The 24,402-nt window shown below is 33.0% G+C and overlaps 1 pseudogene; it reads left to right on the forward strand.

Annotated features, from left to right (window-relative positions):
- Positions 1 to 23,482, forward strand: LOC142544149 (ubiquitin C-terminal hydrolase 13-like; annotated as a pseudogene).
- Positions 23,483 to 24,402: the final 920 nt, after the last annotated feature.

Genomic DNA, 24,402 nt, shown 5'->3' on the forward strand with positions numbered 1-24,402 from the left:
AAACCATACAAACCGCGAATTACATTCGCTCGAAAGTATCATCGTTAAGCAGTACTGAACTAGCATTCTCACGCAATCACACACAGCCATGGATTCTCCGCCGCGCGAAGAGGTGCAGAAACTGCTCCCCATATTCATGCATAGAAGTAGTTACGCAATCAATTCGCGCACACAGCTCGCTTCATGTGTGTGGATTGGTTGTTTCAACTCAACAGTGCGAATTATAATGAATCGGAAAACTTTGAATTGTTTGCGATTCTTGCTTTCTATCTGTTTCGTCCGAGATCCAAAACATCGGTCACGCAGTACGACTAATTGATATTATGTATTTTGTGTTGGTTTTGGCAGCAAGAAGATGTGGACTCGTTGTCTCCACAAGCTAGTTTGGAGGAATGGACTCTGATCGAGGAAGGTGACGTCATTGGAAATTGCTGATGATAATCGAAGTATATATATATATATATATATGATCCAGGAAAAAAAATTAGTAACCAAACCAACATATTAGAGTTAATGCGATAGAAATCTCATATACGTTGATGCATATGTGTTTTAGTTTTAACCAACATATTTACCTATTAGAGTTAATGCGATATAAAAATGATTATGTAAAAAAAATTGTGATAAAATCATGATTGAAATGGTATAGAGAAAAATATGTGGTTGTGTTATATAAGCATAGTATTTTTTAGAGTTGCTTTGAGTTGTTAAATTGATTTGATTGAAATTTCTTTTGAGTCGAGAGATTGAAGATTTGAACACAAAATCTGGTGGAATTTTTAAAATTACAAGTAACGCCAGGAATTTTCTGTTTGAGTTGAGTTGGGTCGGCAGGGCCCAACAAACACAAGGGCCCCAAACTTCTTTCTATTTTATCTTTGTTATTTATTTTATTAATTTGTTCGTAGCACCCGAAGCAACATGTAATGCAGCAGGAAACCAAAAAGCTAAGGATTCTTGTACAACCAAGTTCACTTGGAGGATTGAAAATGTTTCTGGGTTGACAGTGAATAGGATATACTCTGAAATTTTTGAAGTTGGCGACTATAAATGGTAACTTTTAATTGGATTTAATCTTGGAGCATTAATTCCTTGTTTTAAAATTTTTTGCTAGTATAGTTGAAATGATTTTTCCCTTTGATAATTGTCAGGCGGATTATTATTTGTTTGTGGGATAACGAAATAGATGATCTGTCCGTGTATCTGGAAGTAGCCGATTCTGGTATTTTACCATCTGGCTGGAGTAGATATGTTCATTTCAGTTTTGCCGTTGTTAATCAAGTTGATTACAAACACTCAATCAGAAAAGGTAATGAAATCCTGTTATAGTCAGAGGATCGAATTGCTTCCAAGTTGAGTGTTAAATTCTGGTCTTGATTCTTGTGGCAGAAAGAAAAAAATTTCTTTTTATTGCTGGAAATTCAAATTTAATCTCATTCATGATGTTTGGTGCGGCTCCATGCTGTAGTCATGTCGACTGCATTCTAATAAGCAACTGCCGTAAGCTGGTTAGTTGTAAGGAGGTTTGCTGCTACAAAATAACATTCTCGTGTGTATGAACAACAGACAAGTACTGTTTTGATTCAGCTCCTACATTAACTTTTTCTATACTGGTCCAACACTAAGTTGATTTTATGGTCCGTAGCACTATATATAATGTTCACAAAGTATACCATTTGGCTTTTGACTAGCACAAACAAGAACATTTTGATTCTGCCAATGTTGTTCCTGTTTGATGGTTAGTCTTAGCTAGTATAATCAGTTGTTTTTTCATACTTAAAATAGAACAATTTACACTTTACAACCACTTTTGCTATCTTATCCAATTTACTTGGATAATTTTGTTTTCGTTTCGTGTGCGATCAGTTAAAAAAGAATATCCCCATATCAAATATCCTTCTTTTTTAGGATCGAATACCACATTTATTTGATCTAACTTTTAGTTTCTAATTTCAATTTTTTTTTTAAAAATACTAAAAATATAAAGTTGAAAAGTTAAATTTCCAATCTCATTTGGTGCCCATAATTTTCATCTTACCAGTTTCAAAATTTAATGGTAAGCATGCATCTAGAATAAGTGAAACTATTATATAAATTTCCTATAACTTGATTGTCTAAACGTCATAAATTCCTTCGAAAACTCTAAAATATATCCAATTGAATATCCGCTAATTTGGGGTCTGATATATGTTTATGATCCAGTAAAGGCGTATATCCAGAAAATTTTGATATGCTCATGTAGGGTCAGATACACATGATTTTCGGACGTTGAGATTTTGCCGCTCACCCGTAAATGTTTTAATTGACAAGCTTAGGAATATTTAGTTTCATTCTTTGGCTTTTCGCTTTTACCATCATGAGTTGATTACGTGGATTGCAAATCAGAATACGAATCTACTTCAAATGTTCGTAGTACTTCTAAATATATGTCGTACTTGCTTGTATTGCTAACTGATATATTTCATTTTCTGTTGATCTGAACCTTTTACGATTCTAGATATACTATACATATTGTTAACATTATAATGTGCATTTTGCAGTGCTAATTTTAAAATTATTCTTTTCTGTTATAATATATGACAGAATATCGTCGATTGTCATCTGTTTAGTCCATGCAGGTACAACAGAACAGTTCAAAGCTGGAGCAAAAGATTGGGGTTTTGAATCCTTTATGCCACTCATTGAGCTTTATGATCCAAATAGAGGTTATCTTTACAATGATGCCATTATAGTTGAAGCTGAGGTCGCTGCTGAGGAAGCCATAGGTAACATCTTATATATCTCGAAGAAGGAAACTGGTTATGTAGGACTAAAAAACCAAGGGGCTACTTGTTATATGAACTCTCTTCTGCAAACTTTATACCATATTCCCTACTTCAGAAAGGTTGGGACCTCTCTCCAGGGACTACAACATCTGTATAAGTTGTTTATATGAAAACCTATTGTAAATGTAATATTTCCGTTGCTTGTACATCCAGGTTGTGTATCGCATGCCAACTACTCTTAATGATAAACCATCCACAAGTATCCCTGTGGCTCTTCAGAGTTTATTTTACAAGCTGCAATATGGTGATGAAAATGTTTCAACAAAGGAGTTGACCAAATCCTTTGGTTGGGACACAAACGAAGCCTTTTTTGTGATGTTCAGGAGTTCAACAGAGTTCTTTGTGAGAAACTCGAAGAAAAAATGGAGGTCCTCAGAAATATAATATCACCACTGTCAATTACTCAATTTGTCTTGTGCTTCACTGATTATTGTGATGCTGTCGATTAGAGAACTGTTGTGGAAGGCGAAATACGGAAATTATTGGAAGGGCATCACATGAGCATTATAGAGTGCATCAATGTTGAGTACAGATCTTGCAGAATGGAGTCATTTTATGGTATTTGATGTGGATCTGCTTTACACCTTATCTATCTCCTTTTTATTAATAATTGAACTGATCATATTCTGTAACTTTGTGTGGCAGATCTTCAGCTTGATGTAAAGGGTTGTCGTGATGTCTATGATTCCTTTGATAAATATGTTGCTGTTGAACATCTGGAAGGCGATAATAAATATCATGCTGAACAGTATGGTTTGCAGGTGCTATGTTTAACTTTATTTTGCAACTTATTTTTTTTCATTGTATCTTTGATCGATTTTTTATCACCCTGGTTCAAAGTAGTCATGATCTACTTGTGCCTATGTTTTTCTTTAGTCTCGATGATGCTGGCATTTTTTTTTTATGATTTATATTCTCACTATAGGGATTTACAATTAGAGTTTTCATTTAACTCTTGATAGACTTATGGTTTACTTGTTTCAGGATGCTGAAAAGAGGGTATTATTTAGTGATTTTCCACCAGTTCTCCAACTTCATTTAAAACGGTTTGAGTATGATTTTGTGCGGAACATCATGGTGAAGGTGAAGTTATTATGTTTTGTGCATGTAGTCTTTGTATTATTTTTTCCTTGCATATGAGTTATGTAATTTTTTTCGTTGATCGATAAGTTATGTCATGTCCTTTTTTTTTTATTTGTATGTTACGTATCTTTTCATGTTGCTGATGGTGCACAGATAAATGACTGCTATGAATTCCCTCTTCAACTTGATCTAGACCTAGATAACGGTAAATACCTATCACAAGAGGCTGATAGAAGCATATGCAACCTTTACACACTTCACAGGTTAGATACTGAGATGGTTTATACCGTCTATTTATATTTTTTTTACGCAAACCACATGCAATTTTTTAAATCACTTTAGTTCAATCTCTAGGAGGATGCCAAATTTGGATGGTTGTAAGTGGGACTTTGGTGAATGCTGAAGAAATGGATGCTTCTTCAGTTAGTTCAATGTTTAGAACGTTAAAGCACTTATTAGGAAGGAGAAAAAAAAAGACCTGTTCAAGGAAAATTTTGATCCTTGTGACCATTTTGTTTCGAAACAAATGGTCAATGGTTTTTTACACCTACATGGTTGATGTTTCCTTTGGCTGGAGGTCCGTACACATTTCCTGTCTTTGCTCGTGTAAAAACTAGATTTTTCTTTCGACCACAGTAGAATTATATTCTGATTGGAGTGCCAGGGCCCAGGATAGCAAATTTTGCGGTAATCTGGCCTTCAGTAGTGTAAGAGATTAATATGGTTTGGTTTTAAGTTTCATAATTCAAACCACATATTAATGCCTCCTTTCAAAACTAAGGGTTGTTTGATAGTTAATTTTCCACTAGCCAAAATATGGTTGTGGAGATGGTTGAAATCTGTAAATATGGCTTATAGTTTTTCTGTGTTTCTTAGAATCAACATTTTGCATATCAATGCATCTGGTCTGTGTTAGAAATACTAACATGCTGAAGAACTAGATTTGATCTGCATATGCACAAATATAAAACGTAAAGATCGATATGCAGAAATATGAACAAGAATGAATTCTAACATCTTGTCATTGATATTGAATTTGAGACATGAACTGCAGATATCCTACGAACACGAGAAAACAAGGATCATCTAAATCTTTTACAATTGTATATATGATGTATTTTTGAATAATTGCATTGATTTAGGGACCCCGTAACCACTATTTATAGATGTTCTCTAACTATCATCGAGAAAGTTTGAATTGATTGTGACTTATCTTGATGATATTTATTTGAGATATTGTAAATCAAATATCAAATATTTATCATCTTAATCCAAATAATATTCTTGATTTATCTACTTTTAAATATGAGACGTCTCTCATATTTATCTTAAAGAAATATGTTGACCATAATTAAATTATTTTATAAACTTTAATAAAATAATCTAACATTCTACCACTTGGTCTACATCTTTCAATTGATCTGAATAATCAAGAAATTAGTCATCATACAAAGGTAAGAAACATATACATGAATCATGGCAAGAAGTTCTGTTATACCGAGTGTTATCTTCCATGTATCACATATATTATGTTACTTAATATAACTTAATGAATAAAACCAATGTTTCATTCTAGGTCAACTTAATTGATATTTTTCTCAAAATAACTGAATATGTACATAACTGAATATGAGAAATATCATATTCGACACACCTAATTCGACTGCCGCTTTAGTCACAAAGACAAAAACTGAACTGTCGTACTATAATCTCAAAGGCTTAGACATAAAATTCACATTTCTAAGCCCAAAAATAAAACTCATTAACATACACCATACAATAGTGCTTAAAATAGAAGACGAATTTAGACTCCATAGTGGAACCAATAAATTACTTCCAAATTGTTAATTTGTCCATAAATAAGCGTGTAATATTTAGTACCATGAAGGTACACCAAAAATATTTTACAACTTTCGAGTGGTCAATACCTAGATAACTTTGATAATTTCCCTACAATTCTGCTCTCACTAACCTTCTAGTATACATAATAGCACACAATGTTCTCAACAAAACTCAAGGAAGAGATAACATTGTGAAAACTTAAATACCACTAATGCGAGAATTGTTTCAATCTATATAGCTTTCTTAATCTTGTAACATTAAACACTCAATGTCACTAGATAAGATTATATAACCTTTTTATTCTATGTCATAATTGAAAAATATTGTTTTCATATCCGTCTAATGCAAAATCTAAATCAAATGGGCTATCAATGTTATGATCACATGAAGAGACTTTTATTAAATACTTGAGAAAATATTTCTATTTAGTGAATTCTCTTCCCTTGAGTGAATTCCTTAGCAACGAGTCTATCCTTACGTCGTTCAATGTTGCCTAATGAGAATTTATTTATTTTAAGGATCATGTACAACAAATGGCGACTGAACCAACTTTTAGACTACATTATTTGTATTGAATCCCTTATTATTCACAACATTATACCACAAATTTGATTTCTTGACGCTCATGATTTGTGAAAACATCTCAGGACTATTTTCAGCTCAAATATATAGTCAGATCCAAGATACCCAATATAATCACTTGAAATTATCTCTTAATTACACTAGATCTTTTTAATGTTGCATCAATACTTTCGAATGAAGCTAGATCATGTTGTTCAACCGAATGCTCAATATCTTGAAGAACATTAAGATCCATATGATCATGATCAACGATTTGTAGAATTTATGTGACTTATTCCACAACACAATTTTTAACTTAAGGGATGCAGTTAATAACAATCAATATATATAACTTATGTGGATGAACGTGCATCATAATGATCTATATTCTTAATTTGTTCACTCCCACCAATCAATTCATTCTCAAGATTTTGCATCTCTTGATTCCACAAACCTTATGATTTGTGATGGACAGTAAAATATATATCCTTTTAGACTTTTTGGAATATCCAATGAAATACCCATTAATGGTCCTCGTGTCTAACTTGTTTTCTTTTAGATTATCAACTCTTACCTTAGACAAGCATTTATATGTCCCAAACTTGGATGTCAACCTTCCCATAATTCAAATGCCGTCTTATGGACAACTTCAATTGGAATCCGATTTAATATATACACGGTAGTCTTAAGGATTTCAATTAATAAGAACTTAAGAAGTTTGGAGGTGCTAAACATGATCCACACAATGCTCATCCTCAATGTATCTATCATAATACCTTTTACCCTATCTAATCTCGCAACTCTACTTTTCTACTGCCACCTTATATGTTTTATCGAACATCCAACACTTCATAGTTATAAAGCAAGTAGAAATATACACATCGTGAGTAATCATAAATAAAGGTAATAAGATATTTATAACTATATAAATATCCATAAGAACGATCTCCAATATGTCTAAATCCTTCTTAACATCTTTCTTGGACATATTGGTATACTTACTCTTAATGTAGTCCAAATTAGTGTCAAAACTAATAAAATACATATGTCACATAACGGAGTAATATTAATTCATAACATATTTCTTAATATCAATATTTTCTTAAACATGCAATAGCAGGTATGATTTGTGAATTAATGCAAAAAAGACTATAAAACAAAGTATGTATCATTTCTAAAATTTTCAGATTTATACAACAACTAAATGATAAATCTGAAAAATAAAGGAATATCTATTCGTTACTATTCTTGAAACTGAAATCAAATTTCTAAAGAAATTTGAGATGAAAGTCTTTTCCAACAATAATGTAAAACCACTATGCAAGTCTCGAGAGCCTCTACGTGTGAGATCATCTAGTTTACTAAATAGATGACGCGTGAATCATTTCCTAATGGCTTCCTTGAGCCTTGCAATCCTCGCACAATATAGGTAACAAGGATTGTAGAATCATAACCAATCCACCAAATGTTATGACTAATATTAACCATATTGAGTGGGTTATAACTAATGAGAGTTGATTAGTCATACTCACACCTTATCTCTCATCCACAAGAGTACACCCATTTCTTAAACACGTATGATCATTGATCATTTTAACTTTATGTGTGTTTTTGATGATCTTAAATAAGCCATAATGTTGACCGAGAATGATTAAAATAACGTAGATTAGAAATATCTCAAATATCTCAACCTCAATAGTTTAAAACTGGGTCGTTATATCTCCTTATGTGCAGGACATAGTCGTGCACTTGAATATTGATGAGCTTTAAAAAAGAAAAATATATAATTAAGGTGCTTGTGATTGTAAGAACACTATCATACTGTTCGATTGAACTCCTTATCTCAGCAGAAATATCGATACTTATGAAACTATTCGAGAAACAATTATATCTCTCCTACTTTTCATAAGATAGTCATATGAATAACTGATACACTAATGACAGATGGCTCATCTTTCCTAATAGTAAATAAGTGTTCATTAAGCCTAAATGAAGAATAATATTCTCCTTCCGCACCTTATAATTATAACTGAATCTCGGGAATTACACAACAAATATTAGAGTAATTAACATGACAACATGCTGCAAAATAAATAAATAAATAGAATACATGATAATGTTACTAGATGAAGTACTGAACCATTTGTCATGTTTTACCCATGTAATAATGCGATAAATATGAATCACTGACATAAAAATTGCACGTGGGCTAAATTTTTTAATTCAATTAGATTTATGTAACTTATTGATATAACTATTTAATTATACCCTATTTTTATTCCATGTGGGTAAATTAAGAAAATAATTCAATATCATATTCTAATTAATTATATTTAACATAATGAAATTTCCTGTGAGATAAATTTTACTATTCAAATATAATTAATTACAATTTATAGCCCTTATGACGAAATATGATTTTTAATAATTTATGTATACTTTTAATTCAATCGAAGATGATGTGGCTACTCTTCAATCAATTAAAAGCATACGAATCACTAGGATATTGAATTATTTATGCATGAAAAATTTATTTTCCATAATTATTCATCTCCAAGTATTACCAAATGATGAATAATTTTATGTAATTTATGTCTGTTACAATTAAATGTGATTCAAAATTAATTTGTAATTTTAATTCAATTAAAGATGTCATGGCTATTCTTTAATAAATTAGAATTATATGAATCATTAAGACATAAAATCACAAACATATAAATATTTATGCTCTTGATAATTTACCATAATGAATGTCCTTCATGTGATCCTCAACCCACTTAATGTATAATTTTGCATAATTAAGGATGCTGATGCTAAATCTTAATTATTTAAAAGTATACGGGTTCACTGGACATAATTATGGATTTGCTTAATTCTTTATATAGTAATTGTTTAACAACACAACCAACACTTTTCAAGTATGCTCTCAGGAAGAAGAGGTGACGCTGAGGTCCTTTAAATACTTAACTTCTAGACAAAACAACGTTTATCAGGGAAACCAGTGGCAAGTCAAGGCAATTTAAATTTTTCTATGAAAAACTCCCCTAGATTATTTTTTCATGTGTATTTCATAATTATTATTACTTAATTATCCATATTATAGATCTTTATAAGCCAAAATTTTAATTTATTTAGTAACTTTCACATTTTTAGCTTAATTTGTTCATATAAAATTATGTGAAATTAAATATGAATAAGATGTCAATTTCTCCATGAAAATTATTAAATTTTATTTGCATGCATGATTATGGTAATAAATATAATCATAATATTAAAATTTCCATAATAGACAATCAATAATACACATAATTTTGGCATAATATATTTCATGCAAATAAATTCTAAATAGACTATTAATCATAATTTTGGAGTGTCAATGTTTCTAAAACCAACTTTTAGAATTTTTATAATTTCCATAAATTAACGATCCAAACATATCCATAAGTCAAAAGTCCGAAATTTAAAAATTTCTTAATTTGGAAATGCCCTATACTGAAAATTGAGAATTAAATTCTCAAAAATAATTTTGGATATCAAAATTTTCTGAAAAAATTTCACTAATACCTAGTGATGGGTTTTTTACGGTGGCGAATTTCACCAATTAAAAGGCTATGATTTCTTGTCCAATTTTGTTGATTTTTGAAAATTAAATTTTCAGATCTTAATTTGGGGGTGATTATTAATTTCGAAATCATGTTAAAATTAACGATACAAATATAACTCCTATCGATATAATTTTCCAATTTTTTCAATTAAAAAAATCTCAAAAATATCAAGATGGAGTTAAAACCGCTATGATACCAACAGTTAGAAATACTAATATGCCGAAGAACTAGATTCGATCTACATACGCACAAACATAATATGTAAAGAATGATATGTGAAAATATAAAAATGAACGAATTCTAACCTCTAGCCATTGATATTGATTTGAGACATGAACTGCAGAGATCCTATGAACACGAGAAAACAAGGATCATCTAAATCTTTATGCAATAGTATAAACGGTGTATTCCTGAATAACTGCATTGATTTAGGGGTCTTGTAGTCACTATTTATAAATATTCTCTAACCATCTTCGAGGGAGTTTGAATTGATTGTGACTTATCTTGAGGATATTTATCCGAGATATGATAAATCAAATCTCAAATATTTATCATCTTAATCCAGATAATATTGTTGATTTATTTTCTTTTAAATATGAGAGTCTCTCATATTTATCTTACTGAAAGTCTGAAATATGTTGACCACAATTAAATTATTTTATAGATTTTAATAAAATAATATAACAGTCAGAGCTTCAATATGTTGTTTAAGGTTGTATACCACATCTTGAATTTTGTAATGCCATCATTTCTATCCTGACAATTTAAATTGTTATCAGTGTATTGGTCCACAGAGGTGATGTGCATGGTGGGCACTATTATGCTTTTATAAGGCCAGCTCTTTCTAGTCAATGGTATGTATTTTATGCCAGAACTTGTAATACAACAATTATATGCACATCATTACATCGTGTTAGCTTAACAGCTTGTTTTAAGCCTATGAATTGTTTGCTTCACTAATATCATTGCTTAATGCTGTTCATGTGCCAGTGTAAACGATTGTTACTGTTTTTTGTTTGGCAGGTATCTAATGTATTTATACAGGTGTCTTACCATTCCGGTTTATTGTGAAGGGTCTTCTTCCTTGCATTTTGGTCTTCTCTACGGGTCTCCTTGTTCTGTTACATTGGGATGGTTGGCTTAGAATTTCGAAAGAAGCTCCTGTAAACTTATACTGTCTAGCATCCATATTGAAATCCCACTTTGTCAAAAGTTTCTTTATTTTCCTTTTTTTTTCTCCTTTTGTTGAATTATGTCCACAATATTTAATTTGATGCGGAGATGGGGTTAAATAAGCGGAATAAGAAGCTATGAGGATAAAGAACCACTTCATATTGCCTTTAGGGAACAGTTCCTTAAAATTCAAGCGCCCAAGTTTTGTGAGAGATTTTATCCACTATAGAACCATTTTGCCAACGTATCAACAGCTACCTAACAGACCATAAGGAGAAAATTATAGGTTCTTAGGTGTGGCGAGTCACAACTCTAGGCAAGCACAGGACAAACGGACTTTAGTCTATTTATTTATTTTTGCGTTATATTTGTCAATTTACTCACGTACTCTACATGTATGGGAGAATGATAGAATAGGGAAGTAAATTTTATCTTTAAGATTTGAATTTATGCTTAGAGTAGTTCTGTTGGAAAGGATTCTTGTAATTAATTATAAGATGATGTTTGATAATAAAATCATGAAAGCTGAAATTTCCCCCCCCAAAAAAAGATAAGAGATGGAGATATTATCTCATAACGAGCCTCAAATCCAAATATCAAAATACTGTCTGACAGGCAGCAAACCTCACAAGTGGTAAGCATAACCGATCTCCACGATTATCCAATTAATCAATCCATAACACTAACCATAACATTAGGTTCCTTGGGCAGTGAAATTAAATCCTTATAATTTCTAATTATTGAGCTCATCTTATTATCAAGTTTAATTCTACATTATCCAATGATCTGCGAATCATTTGTTGCAGAATGTGATTTTTTCCCTCAAATTTCCTTTCTATTCAGAGATTGGTATTTTTCACAAGTGATTTGGCATATGGCAGATATGTTTGAATTGTATGTCACAATTTCTAGTCAATTGTACAAACTCAGTTACGTTAAAGGTGGTGGTGGTTATTTAATTTTGCAAGAATGATCATTGAGACAAATTACTTGGTCAGCAGCCCTGAGTATGCTAGACCACCTAACCTGACATTTTACATGCCCCTCACCGAATGACGTTTTCCTGACACTCTAAAATTGTTTGCAGAAACTATAACTGTTACATGTAAATTTTCCATTATAAACCTCAGGATGTGAATCATTCTGAATGGCTTGTAGGTATAGATTTGATGATGAACATGTGAAAAAAGAAGACACGAGAAAGGCTTTAGAGGAGCTGTATGGTGGTGAAGAAGTATGTTTATTTACTTTTTTTTTTTTGCCTTTCTGGATAGATTGCTTTGTTTTGCCTGTTCATTTTCTTATATGGTCATTTCTTCTCAGCACTTGATGAAGATAATCCCAGGAATTATTAATGGCCACTTTAAGATTACGAGGAATCCAAAGAGGAATTCAAATGCTTATATGCTGGTGTATGTACGTGAAAGTGATATGGATAAAATAATGTGTAGCATTGATGAGAAGGACATCGCTGAGCATCTGAGGGTTAGCTACCGATATTATCCTAATTGCTTCTTGCATCTTATGAAAAGATATTAGTTGTGTTTGGCCTTACTTGGATGTGATATCAAGTAGGAGACATTGCCCAGTGAACAAAAAGCTGCCAACATCAGTCTAATTGTTTTTTGCATCTTATGACAAGATATCAATTGTGGTTGGCTTACTTGGATGTGATATCACGCAGGAGAGGTCTAAGAGAAAAAAAGAACAAAAAGAACAACGGATGAAAGAAAAAGAAGATGCGCATCTGTACACTATTGTAAAGGTAATTCATTTCAATAAATCTGGTGCATAGCAAACTTTCTCTATTTTAATTTTTTGCTGATTATGGGCGATTGACATGATGCTTTCAGGTTGCACGTGATGAAGATTTTGATGAGCAGATTGGAATAAATGTATATTTTGATTTAGTGGATCACGACAAACTTAAAGGTTTTCGTGTTTTGAAGTCGACGCCATTTAGTGTTTTAAAGGTATGTAAACTTGTTAAACTCAAAATTTTCAATTATTTTTCATTTCCTTTGCGTTTAAGTTCGGTGGTAATTATTCGTTATCTGTTGTATACCTAAATTGTGTAGTGAGGGATACAAGCCTCACTGCTTTTCTGACTTCATACTTTGGACTCAATTTTTTTTGTGCGAAGTCAATGCATAATTTTAAAAAAATGAATTTTTTTCAATAGGAATGTTGTTAATTGTCTGTCAGTGTCAGAAGGTGGTGTTATGCTCTCCGGCCCTATTATATATGTGCGGAGATATGTATAGAATGTAGGTAAAGATTACATATCTTCCACATTGAACTTTCTGAACTTGTTGGAGTTAAACATGAACGCTTGAACTTAAACTTCTGTAAATTATATAAAGGTAGTCTGTTGGCAAGGGAATCGCCGCTTCAAAGTGTAATGTTGTTTCAATTGGAAGCCAAAGTTCAATGGAAGTTAGATCTTTATGAAATATAGAACAGGGAAAGCATTTTGATGATTCCCATGTGCTAACAAACATTGTCACGCCCCGAAACTCGGGATTGACACCGGCGTTGTTTAACAATCACACAATCGCAACAACAAGCCTCTTGTAGCACAGTATAAACCGAACCAGTTTATATATCATAATCTCAAATTAAATAGCCATGGTCTTTACAATTACCGAAATAAATAAGACGACAGAGTTTTAATGCGGAAACGTAAATCTAATTAATAATAACTTAAACATAATCGATTTCCTTGAGCATTCACCATCCCCAAAACTGCTCGGATTCTTCCTCCTCAATCTGTTCTTCGGACTTATCTGGGAAGGGTTGTAAGGGGGGTGAGTCTTTGGGAATACTCAGCAAATGGGGGAAAATCGAGCACAATAAAGACAACATGCATAAATTTCGAAACACATGACTTTCATACGTACTTCATAAACATGCATAACATTTACGAGCCACTGTGATTTATCTAACTTTCTATGGTTTACTGACGTCAGTCCCTAATTTTTACTCCTTTAAGGGGGCGAGGCCGTATAGCTGTTACATCCCCCACCGCATAAGGGTACGTCATGGTTGGGATTCCCACCCATATACAGTCGACTCCTCACAGTGCTTAAAACCGAATGACACAACACAAGAAGGAGTATGAAAGAACATGTACTCGACTGTATTTTCAAAAATACCGAAAAATCACATATGCATATATCCGAAATTTTAAACCTTTAAAACAGCCCACTTACCGTAGTTATTGATGCTAAAAACGTGGACGTTTGGCTCGGAAATTGGATCGCTTCTCGTTCTTGCTCGGACTGCGCTTAGGCTTCGGTTTCTTGGACGATTTTGAGACGATTTTCGGGCAGAGTTTCGACTAGTATGGCTGCTGAAACTTTCGAAATTCAGCAAGGGAATTTTTCGAGATTTTGGGGTGTGAAGAATGATGGGGTGATGGGGTATTTATAGGTGAGGGTGGTGGATCTAAACATGGTACTCAAATCCTACCAAAATTTGCTCCAAATCTCTCAATGTTGACTCCAATATTCCTTGCTATTTTCGAAAATTCATCTACCCAAGTTAGGAGATTTATGCTCTAATCCAATGCTTTAGATTAAATCAGAATTTAGGTTGCTAGATCCAACGATTTTGGTGCAAGGTTTGAGGATTTCCTTCCAATCTACTTGGTATACTACCTTGGATCCATGCCTTACAATAATTGGGCACAAAATTTCGAAAATCTTGGGTTGTATCCCACCAAATCATGCATTATTTCATTTCCTTAAGTCTTTGCCTTGCACAATCTCCCATGATCTTGAATTATTTCTCCTAGATATCAAAACTTACATGCACAAGTGTAAATATCATTGACTTGAATATTTCCACAATTAATTCCCAAGGTGCATATCTTATTAACATACAAAAAAATCAAATCCTATAATTTCCTTACAATTGCTAATCATATGGGGAAAATTCGGTTCTCACAAACATTGTTTGTTTTTTAAGTAAATTAAAGAAAATATGTTGGTGCTTAACACCTTAACCAGGTGGGCCCAAAGGCTTTAGAGTAACTAAAAAAAAAGAGAAGGGAGGAGGGAGAAGACTCAGGCATGCTTTATTATGCCTATGTTTTCCACACACTCGGTTACAAGCCATTTCTAAAATCTGATCGTTCGAAATTTAAATATGAGAGTTATTAGTAGCTGGTTTAATCTCTTTTTTCTTGTTATGTGCTATATTTGCTTCTTTTATATTTAGTCTATTTTTTTAATAGACATGTCTATGTTTTATTATTCTTTTCATATTCTGCAAGTGAAGTTTTTATTAAGTAGATTCACACTAGTAATAGAAAAATTATTTAGTACTCTTTAACTATTTCAAAAGTTAAATTGAACTTGTGATAATAATTGTTGTTATTGCATTATCAGCTAATTGTGATGGCTTCTGCAGGAGAGGTTGCCAAAGCATTCGGTGTTCCAGTTCAGTTACAGAGGTTTTGGCACTGGGCAAAGCGCGAAAACGGCACATATCGTCCTGTCCAGCCATTGACACACCTGGAGGAAACAAAAAGTGTAAGCATTTTTCATTTATTCTGATTTTGATGACTCGCCTTCTACACGAATTAATATCTTCTTAAGGTACTGTATATCATTGGCTTCTTGTTTTATGGTGTTGTCGAAGTCTGCAAAAGGATTTATGTTTGTGCTGATAGTCTTTTCCCAAATTTAGCTTCCTGGAGAGCATTTTGCATTATAAAGAACTTTTTCTAGGTTGTCATTTGAGCATTCAATTCTTGATATTTACACGACACAAAATGTGTTGCTGCTGTTTGATTTTAGCATGACCTAGCAAGTGAGATTTCTCATGTCTTTCCCTCCTTTTCCCACCTCTCCATTATTTGTGTATGTAAAACTACCACACTTAATCACCCATAGCAGCTTGTCACGTCCCATATCACTTTATTTTTATCATATGCAATCATTACTGCTTTACATATATTGTGATCTTTGTGCATTATATAATCTTTTTGTTGGAAATACTTAGTCTAAAGCCTTTAAATTTGGCACTTTAATTTGCCATGCCTCAGACATGTGACTGACTTGTCATTGAACATAATGTCATAAAATTTATTTTTCTGCATGTGATATGACTCCATTGCTCTAAAGCAAAACCACATTTGGCATTGTCATATTCCCGTTTCTTGTTGCAGTATTTTCTCTTTTCAGGAACTTTTTTTAAAAAATAAATATAAATTACAACAATATACCAGAACACATTTGCATCATCTAATTTTAACCTGCATACTGCTATAAAAGACGTGTTACCGTATTTGTTGACTTAATCGAAGAAACTTTTGAGAGTGAATCATTGTGTGCTTAAAGCTAGTAGTTATGTGTCGAACACTAGACATGCCCTTTAAAAGATAATTAATGGTGTAAAACAATTTTGATATTGGATGCTGTTTCAGTTTGTATAGGTGGTAATATGATATCCAACTCTACTCAACTTGTACAAAGTTATTAAAATCATCTTTTCCATGTTGTGGTTTCTTGGGGACAATACTTCTGATGGTGATGATTCTTGTGATTTCATGATTATTATAATTTGTTTAAACTACATCAATGTTCCGATTGTTAATCATGCTATGTCCATCAAAACCAGAGATTTAGGCCATGTCCCTCCTATGTGATAATTCCAAATTTCTATAAAATTGTTAGCACGTTTAAAGTTTATAAATGCGAAGATTCCCTAGGCTAACCTATTGGGGAATTGAAGTCTCTCTGCAAACTTTGGCCAGACAACAAGATGATTATAAAAGCCTAATATTGTATTATATCACAAAATTAAATATATCAACAATTTCAACATAATGTCAGCCAAATGTCCTAGTTTGGTAATCAATTTTCATTTAAATTTTTATGTTGTTGTAGATTGAACAATTGATGGAAGTACCATGTGAGTTTAAGACAGCTGAGCTGAAGTTATTCTTAGAAGTGGAGCTTGGACCGGTAACTAAACATCAAAACAAACAACAAAAATTATTGGCAGGAAACTTCTTTTTTCATCATTAATACTAACGAGCTTCTACTTTTAATTTAGGATAAGAAGCCAATTCCTCTCCCTGATAGGACTGAAGATGACATTTTGCTATTCTTCAAGTTTTATGATCCTGAGACAGAAAACCTGAGGTATTATTGTTCTTCTGATTAACCTGTTTTCACAGTACAATAAATTTTAAGAAAAATATTTAAAATATCAAAGAAATAATTTAAAATACCGCAAGGAGGGCTGATATGGAAACAACACCTTGCATTCTATGCCAGATATGCTGGAAGACTTTATGTGAAGGGCATTGGCACACCAGCAGATATCCTGACTGAGCTAAATAATATGGCAGGCTATGCTCCTGATGAAGAGATCATACTGTATAAGGTTTGTTCCATTGCTCTGTGCTTAGTTTAATGAGAAAGACAGTACTTCTGGTCCTTTGCCAATGTTTATATTTGCAACTATATAAATAACCAATTGAGTATTAGATAACAGTTGCTGTGGCCCAGTTTTTTGTTTTCTGAGTCAGATATGACCATTTTGTCCTTGCTGAGTCTTCTATCGAGCTGGTTTCCCCAATCGTTCCCGTAAAGGTGATGATGGATTAGGGTAGAAAGGTTGTGACACCAGACAGCTTGAACCACAGTATTTAATCTGTTATTGGCTTTTAATTCATGTAGCAGATCTTTCCTCACTACTGGATGCTAGGCACAATTTGTTAGTGTTTTGTGTGAGTAATATACCGTTCCACAGTCAAATATGAATATTACAAACCAAAACCATTCCATGAGCTTTTTTGTTTGTTCTTCAGGAAATAAAGTTTGAGCCCACTGTCATGTGTGAATGCATCAACACGAAATTTACATCTAAAGCTTCCCAGGTAATTTAAAATCATGTCCTCGTGTTCACTTTTTGTTAGAGACATTGTTTAAATGGCTTTTGTTCGCCTTATATTGCAGCTTGTAGATGGGGACATTATTTGCTTTCAAAAGTCTCTTTCTGTCGAAACTAGTCAACTAAATGATTATCCAGATGTTCAAACATTTTTGGAGTACCAGCATAATCTCCAAGTACTTTCCTAAGGACATTGGGTGACCTTCGTTGCATATCTTTTTCATGGCACTACTTTAGCTTGATGTAGTTTTATGTGTGTCAAGTGATCAAATTCGTTAATGTCTATTAAATTTTGCTTATTTGCATTTGATGGTAAAGAGGGTTTTACTTTCCTTTTTCGTTTTTGGTAGCATAGGACTGAAGGATTTTGCCTTAGGTTCACCATTCACCTTTTTTGGCATGTAGTTACTGCTCAACTGCTCATGAAATTTTGTGAATTGCGAACGTGTAGAACTGGCAGTTCTTCAGATTTCCCCTTGCTTTAACACCCTCTCAGCCTCTCTCCATTCACTATACTATCCAACAAATTTCATGAATTATTTCTATTTTCAGATGCTCCATTGACAATCTGGACAAGGGGAATCTTCTGACTTTGTAGCTTTCTCTCCTATACTGGCAGACTATCACACTATTTTAAGGCATTTAATTGTTTTTGCATCTTGGAGAAAAAACACACTGTTTCCTTGTGTCTCTTAGTTGTACCAAAATCCCATATCAAGCAATTGACTAATATGGTTAAAAGTTAAAGGGAGGAAGCCTAACCAACGCGAAAAAGTAAAAAAAAAAATGTTCTTCTCAGTTTGAATTTGACTCAATAGCTGCATTATTTAACTGTCCAAGACATTATCGGCTTAATGCTTCTACGAGGTCTCAGTAGTAGCACCTAAACAGTTTCAGCATCTTTAGTGTATTATAGTATTTAAATTAGTTCATGCTCTCGAAAATTTTCTCGCACTACTCTTGCCTTATGTTTTGTCTTGACATCATCATTTTTTCAATTTATTTTTATTAACCCTGGTTCAATTTCACTGGAAATAGTTTCTTCTGTAACTTCTGAAACTCTATTTATTGAGTAGGTGAAATTATTTTTGTGACAACTAAACAATTGTAAACTATATTATTGTTCGGAAACTTCTTAATTTTAATCAAATGTTTTGACTTTCTGAACTGAATATTTGTCGGGTTGTTTATTTTAGGTCTCTGGAGAAGCCAAAGGATGAAGAATTCAACTTAGTACTGTAAGATTTTTCGAAGAACCTTCGTGTAATAGAACATGCTATTTTGTTTTACCTTCAGAGGTCATGCTAATTTGGGTATTTGCTGTTCCGTTTACATTAACTGAATTTGTAGATCAAGGCTTGATACATATGATGAAGTTGTAGGAAGAGTAGCTCACCGTCTTGGTGTAGATGATCCATCCAAAATCCGGCTTACATCACAAGATTTTTACACTCAGCTGCCAAAACCTTATCCCATAGAGTATTGTGGAGTAGATAACTTGTTAGAGATGCTCCTCCATCACAATCATGTAAGTGACACACTATCCTGGCGGTCAGAGTAAATTTGGCGAGGACCTGAAACATTGACAAAGACTGTTCTTTTTGACAGATTTCAAATATATTGTATTATGAAATATTGGATATGCCTCTGTCGGGATTACAAGGTCTAACACTTGAAATAGCTTTTTGTCATGCAGAAAACAATGACGTGAGTATGAATTGGACTTTGGTTGCATAAGCATGTCAAATGCACTCATGCACAAAATCAACTCATTTTCTATTTTATGTTTAACAAAGACCATCTCCCTTTTTTCATATCCAGATGCATATCAACTGTTTGAGACTGCCGAAGGAAAGCACTGTGGGTGATCTACTTCATGATCTTAGGACGATGGTAAGCCTTGGGACTGTTGTTAAGATCATAAACACAGAGAAATATATAGCTTAGCCGCACATACACATTTATAAATGCATACATCGTACATGCATACATATGTGTGTGTGTGTGTGTGAGTAAGGTAATATATCTTTCGAATATCTTGAATGTTTCTTTTTGTCTTTTGTTGGATCAACTCGTTATTTTGTACTCAACATTTTGTCATTTGATTTTTCTGGCATTATATGGAGTAGGTTGAGTTGTCTCATCCAAACGCAGAGCTAAGATTGATGGAAGTGTTCAGGCACAAGATCTACAAGGTCTTCCATTCTTGACTCAATTCTATATATTTAATCAGTGTTCTAAAAAGCGGTGGGCGGACGGTCACCCATAGCCAGACGCATAGACAATTTTTTTTTAACCTAAATATCTAATTCTTCTTGTTCATCTCAATATTTTCTCAAATAATTCATTTTTATAGGATTCAAACTCAAAATCAATGACATATTCATTTTCTTTATCCAATACAAATTGATTAAAAAATATGTCGAACAATCTTATTTTAAAAAATAAAAATATATATATATTACATTAGGCTACAACTAGGCAGCCTAGCCAACGGTTTTTTAACTGTCTTTCTAAAAATGAGATGGTGGGCAACCGCCCAGCGCTTTAGCAGTGCCTTTTAAAACACTGATAATAATAAAATAACACAGTAGGAAAATCATCTTCTTACGGATTCAACTTAAATGGTTGAGCTCAATTAACTATATGTATAAAGCATGGACGGTCATGGAACACAAACATTGTAAAAAGTAACTTGCAACTGTCAAGGCAACTATATCTTGTTGAGGAATTGTTCCCTGGTTTTATCCAGGTTTGAGTCACATGTTCCCTATTCCTGCATCCTTTTAAAAACTCAATCCTGCACTTTGAGAACAAAAACTGTTCTCTGCAAACCTGAATTCCTACCTTGTTTGAAGTGTCTAGAGCATGTCTATGTCCTATACTTTTCAGACGACAGAACCATTGACTCAGAAAGATCCAAGAGGCTTATGTTATGACTTTCTGGTCTTATATCACTTCTAGTAATTGTATCTTGTGGCTAAAATTACTTCATGTTAGAGCTCTCACTGGTGGAGGGAGTAGGATGTTGAACCTTGTTAATTTTTTTTTATTTTTTATTTTTGCCTTTTCAATTTTCATTAATATTCTTGTTCTTTGTTTTCTTTCTTGGGAAAGACGTATATTTAACCATGTGATCTTAAGTTCTAGTTGCTAAAACATCATTTTTGCAGATTTTTGCAGCCAACGAAAGCATAGAGAGCCTAAATTACAAGTATGGGACATTACGGGCAGAGGAGGTTCTCTCTCTTACTCCCCTTCTGTGTGTGTGAGTTTGGATGATGTGCTCATAAGTGCTTTCCTTTTTTAGGTTGTGCGTGCAGCAAATAATTGGAATCTTTTAGGCCAAGTTACTTGCGTTTTTTATGTGGCTTCATATTCACAAGTCCCACCTTGGCAATTTCTTGTTGCAGATTCTTCAAGAAGAGAAAAGTCTTGGTCAACTTGATTGCATGATTCATGTATACCACTTCGAAGCCGTGGGAATTGAGAAACAAATGGTGACATTTGTCCTAACTTAATTTGAAGTAGATCAGTATAAGCATATTTTAGACTATAATCCATGAAATGCACTCGTTCTACCTATTTTTTTTCAATTACAATAGATTTAACTTTTTTCTAACAGCAAATCCATAACTTTGGTGTACCATTTTTGTTGGTCATTCACGCAAATGAAGTTTTATCTCATGTCAAAATTCGTGTACAAAAGAAGTTAAATGTACCAGATGATGAATTCTCTAAGGTATACTAGGCTCAAACCTAATCCTAATTCTATGAGTGGATTTTTATCTGGCATTGAGTGAGTCTACGTGTTACTGTCTCTTTTCTTTAGTTGCTACACTCTCACTTTCTGTTCATTTGCGTGTATTTGGCAGTGGAAATTTGCTGTTGTGTCTGAAGGTCTGGCAGAATACCTCCAGGATTCAGAGATTTTGTTCAGTTTTTTCCAGGTCTCTCTCTCGGTGTTGTACATTATTAAGGAGACTTGCTGATGCACTTACATCATAGGGTAATAACCACATTTCATCGTTATGAATGTTTGGATCCACAGAATAGTGACAGCAGCGTTTATTGTGAGCGGTATCTTGGGTTGGAGCACTTATCTCCAGTGAAAAATCAGGTATCATTATTCTGGCCATATATTATGCAATTGTATTCTTTTACGTTTGTTATTCGTTATTTATCACCTTGTAGAATCAACTTGCTTAGATAGACAAAATCAAATGAATTCCAAATTCAATCCATATCAAATTATGCAATTTTAATAGGAATTGTTGTGGATTTCAAATACAGTGCAGATGGCTGTCGATTGAATCCGTTCAAAATCTTTCCCTCAAATTCAAATCCATCAATCCAAGCGCAAATCATTTTACCTTTTTAATTGATGGAAACTGGATATCCTATAAATATCTCTCCGGTTAATTCTAGGCTGCTAACAGATATTGGTGTTTAGTAAGCTAACAAATCTCATTCCTCTTAGATGAGCTCAAACTGAACTGAGATTCCATAAAACCCTGGAGTGAGGTTTGTAGGCCTTTGAAGAAGGTTTGTGGTCGGCTACATGGGATTTTTGCCACCTCTTGTATAGTTGTATTAGAAGCCATGGGATCGGGAACTTTTGCATATGACTCCACTAATGTCTTCCGTTTGGTCTTGTTAAATATGAAAAGTGGACCAATCAACCGGCAATCTCTTTACGTTGCTGGAATTGTTAGATAACTGTGTTACCTGCCTGCCACAGATAATAAACTTATGAAAAATAGAGTACAACTGGAGGATAAAGTCCATCTGCCCTCCAAATTCAAGAATGCAGTATTATAGAAGATGTTAAAATCCTCCTGGCCTCTAGTTTGAAGAGTAGTGCAATTTAATAGCTCTGTTGACAACGGAAATAGAACACAATTGGAAATTAAAATCCACCTCTCCTCTATATAATGATAAGAGTGGATCTCTTATGAGACGATCTCACGAATCTTTATCTGTGAGACGGGTCAACTCTACCGATATTCATAATAAAAAGTAACACACTTAGCATAAAAAATAATACTTTTTCATGGATTACCCAAATAAGATATCTGTCTCACAAAATACGACCCGTGACACCGTCTCACACAAGTTTTTGCCTAATGATAATGTGTATACCCGTGACCAAATTTAACTACCGATGATCTTTTCCAGGCCAGTTTCGTACAAGAACCCAGTCAGTTAGCACATCAACCAATATTCATGCAGGACCGTCCCTCATCTGAGAAACCTATGAAGATATATAATTAGAAATGTGGTGTCAACCAGTCTTATACGTTCGTTGAAGAAATGCCATTTTTTTTCCTGAAAATGAATTGCGAGAGTTTTTACCACAACTGAAATCAGAATTGAACTATTAAATACTGTTGTTGGATTCAAGTACTGCAAGCGTTGTTGTAAGCCCTGATGTGGCCTTTTGCTGGTTTTACTTGTCATTTTCATTGATCTAAAGGTTTGTGACAAGAATATTTGATGTGATTATTACAGAAAGTGGTGGTCACCAGAATTTTCATATCTTGTCATCAAATTTTGTGCAGTGTTTGTTCATTTTCAAAGCAAATTTTGTGTTCACATGAATGGGGGGATGAAAGGATTTCTTTTGACGCATCGTTTGTAGATATTGGTTTTTCATCTAAATTCTCTTTTTGCGACGAAAAGAATTTAATTTCTTATAGTTTCCCAAGTTTAAGAACATTATGAACAGTTTAATGTATCAATCCGACTATTGTATATGCTATCTATGTTATATTCTTGAAGTTGAAGAGTGTGAATTAACTCACTTTGAAGTCATCGTCCATTGATATTTTTAAATATCCAAAATTCTCATACTATAATAATCACACACACACATTTATTTATATATATATATATATATATATATATATATATATATAATTAAGTTAGATGATGATAAACTGAAGTATATGAGAGTGTCCTATATATATTGGACACTCAGATCCTTCAGTTTATCATCATCTAACTTACTTAATTTCTAATAATGGTGAATTATTCACGTCGAAAAAAAAATAAATTATTGTTACAATACTCGAAGAAACTTTACCTAGAAAAGAATTTGAATAATTGGTCAATTTTTTTTAGTTAATATTCTAATTCATTAGTAATAAACCAATTATTCAACTATCATGGTATAATAAAAAAATAAATTAAATAAAAATATAAATCCAATATCCAATAGTTTCTACCTACAATAACATGAGGAATCAATAACGGCGAACAATTAAAAAAAATTCTTCATTTCTTCCATATAAATATAACAAGATGGTAGATAGTTCAACTTCTTTCGTAGGCGCCCTTTATTATTTAATTATGAACATTATAATTTGATATAAATTAGCATGATTATTAGTTCTCATTTACCTCCA

Source organism: Primulina tabacum, chromosome 1, assembly GCF_025594145.1.
Source record: "Primulina tabacum isolate GXHZ01 chromosome 1, ASM2559414v2, whole genome shotgun sequence".
NCBI classification, from domain to species: Eukaryota; Viridiplantae; Streptophyta; class Magnoliopsida; order Lamiales; family Gesneriaceae; genus Primulina; species Primulina tabacum.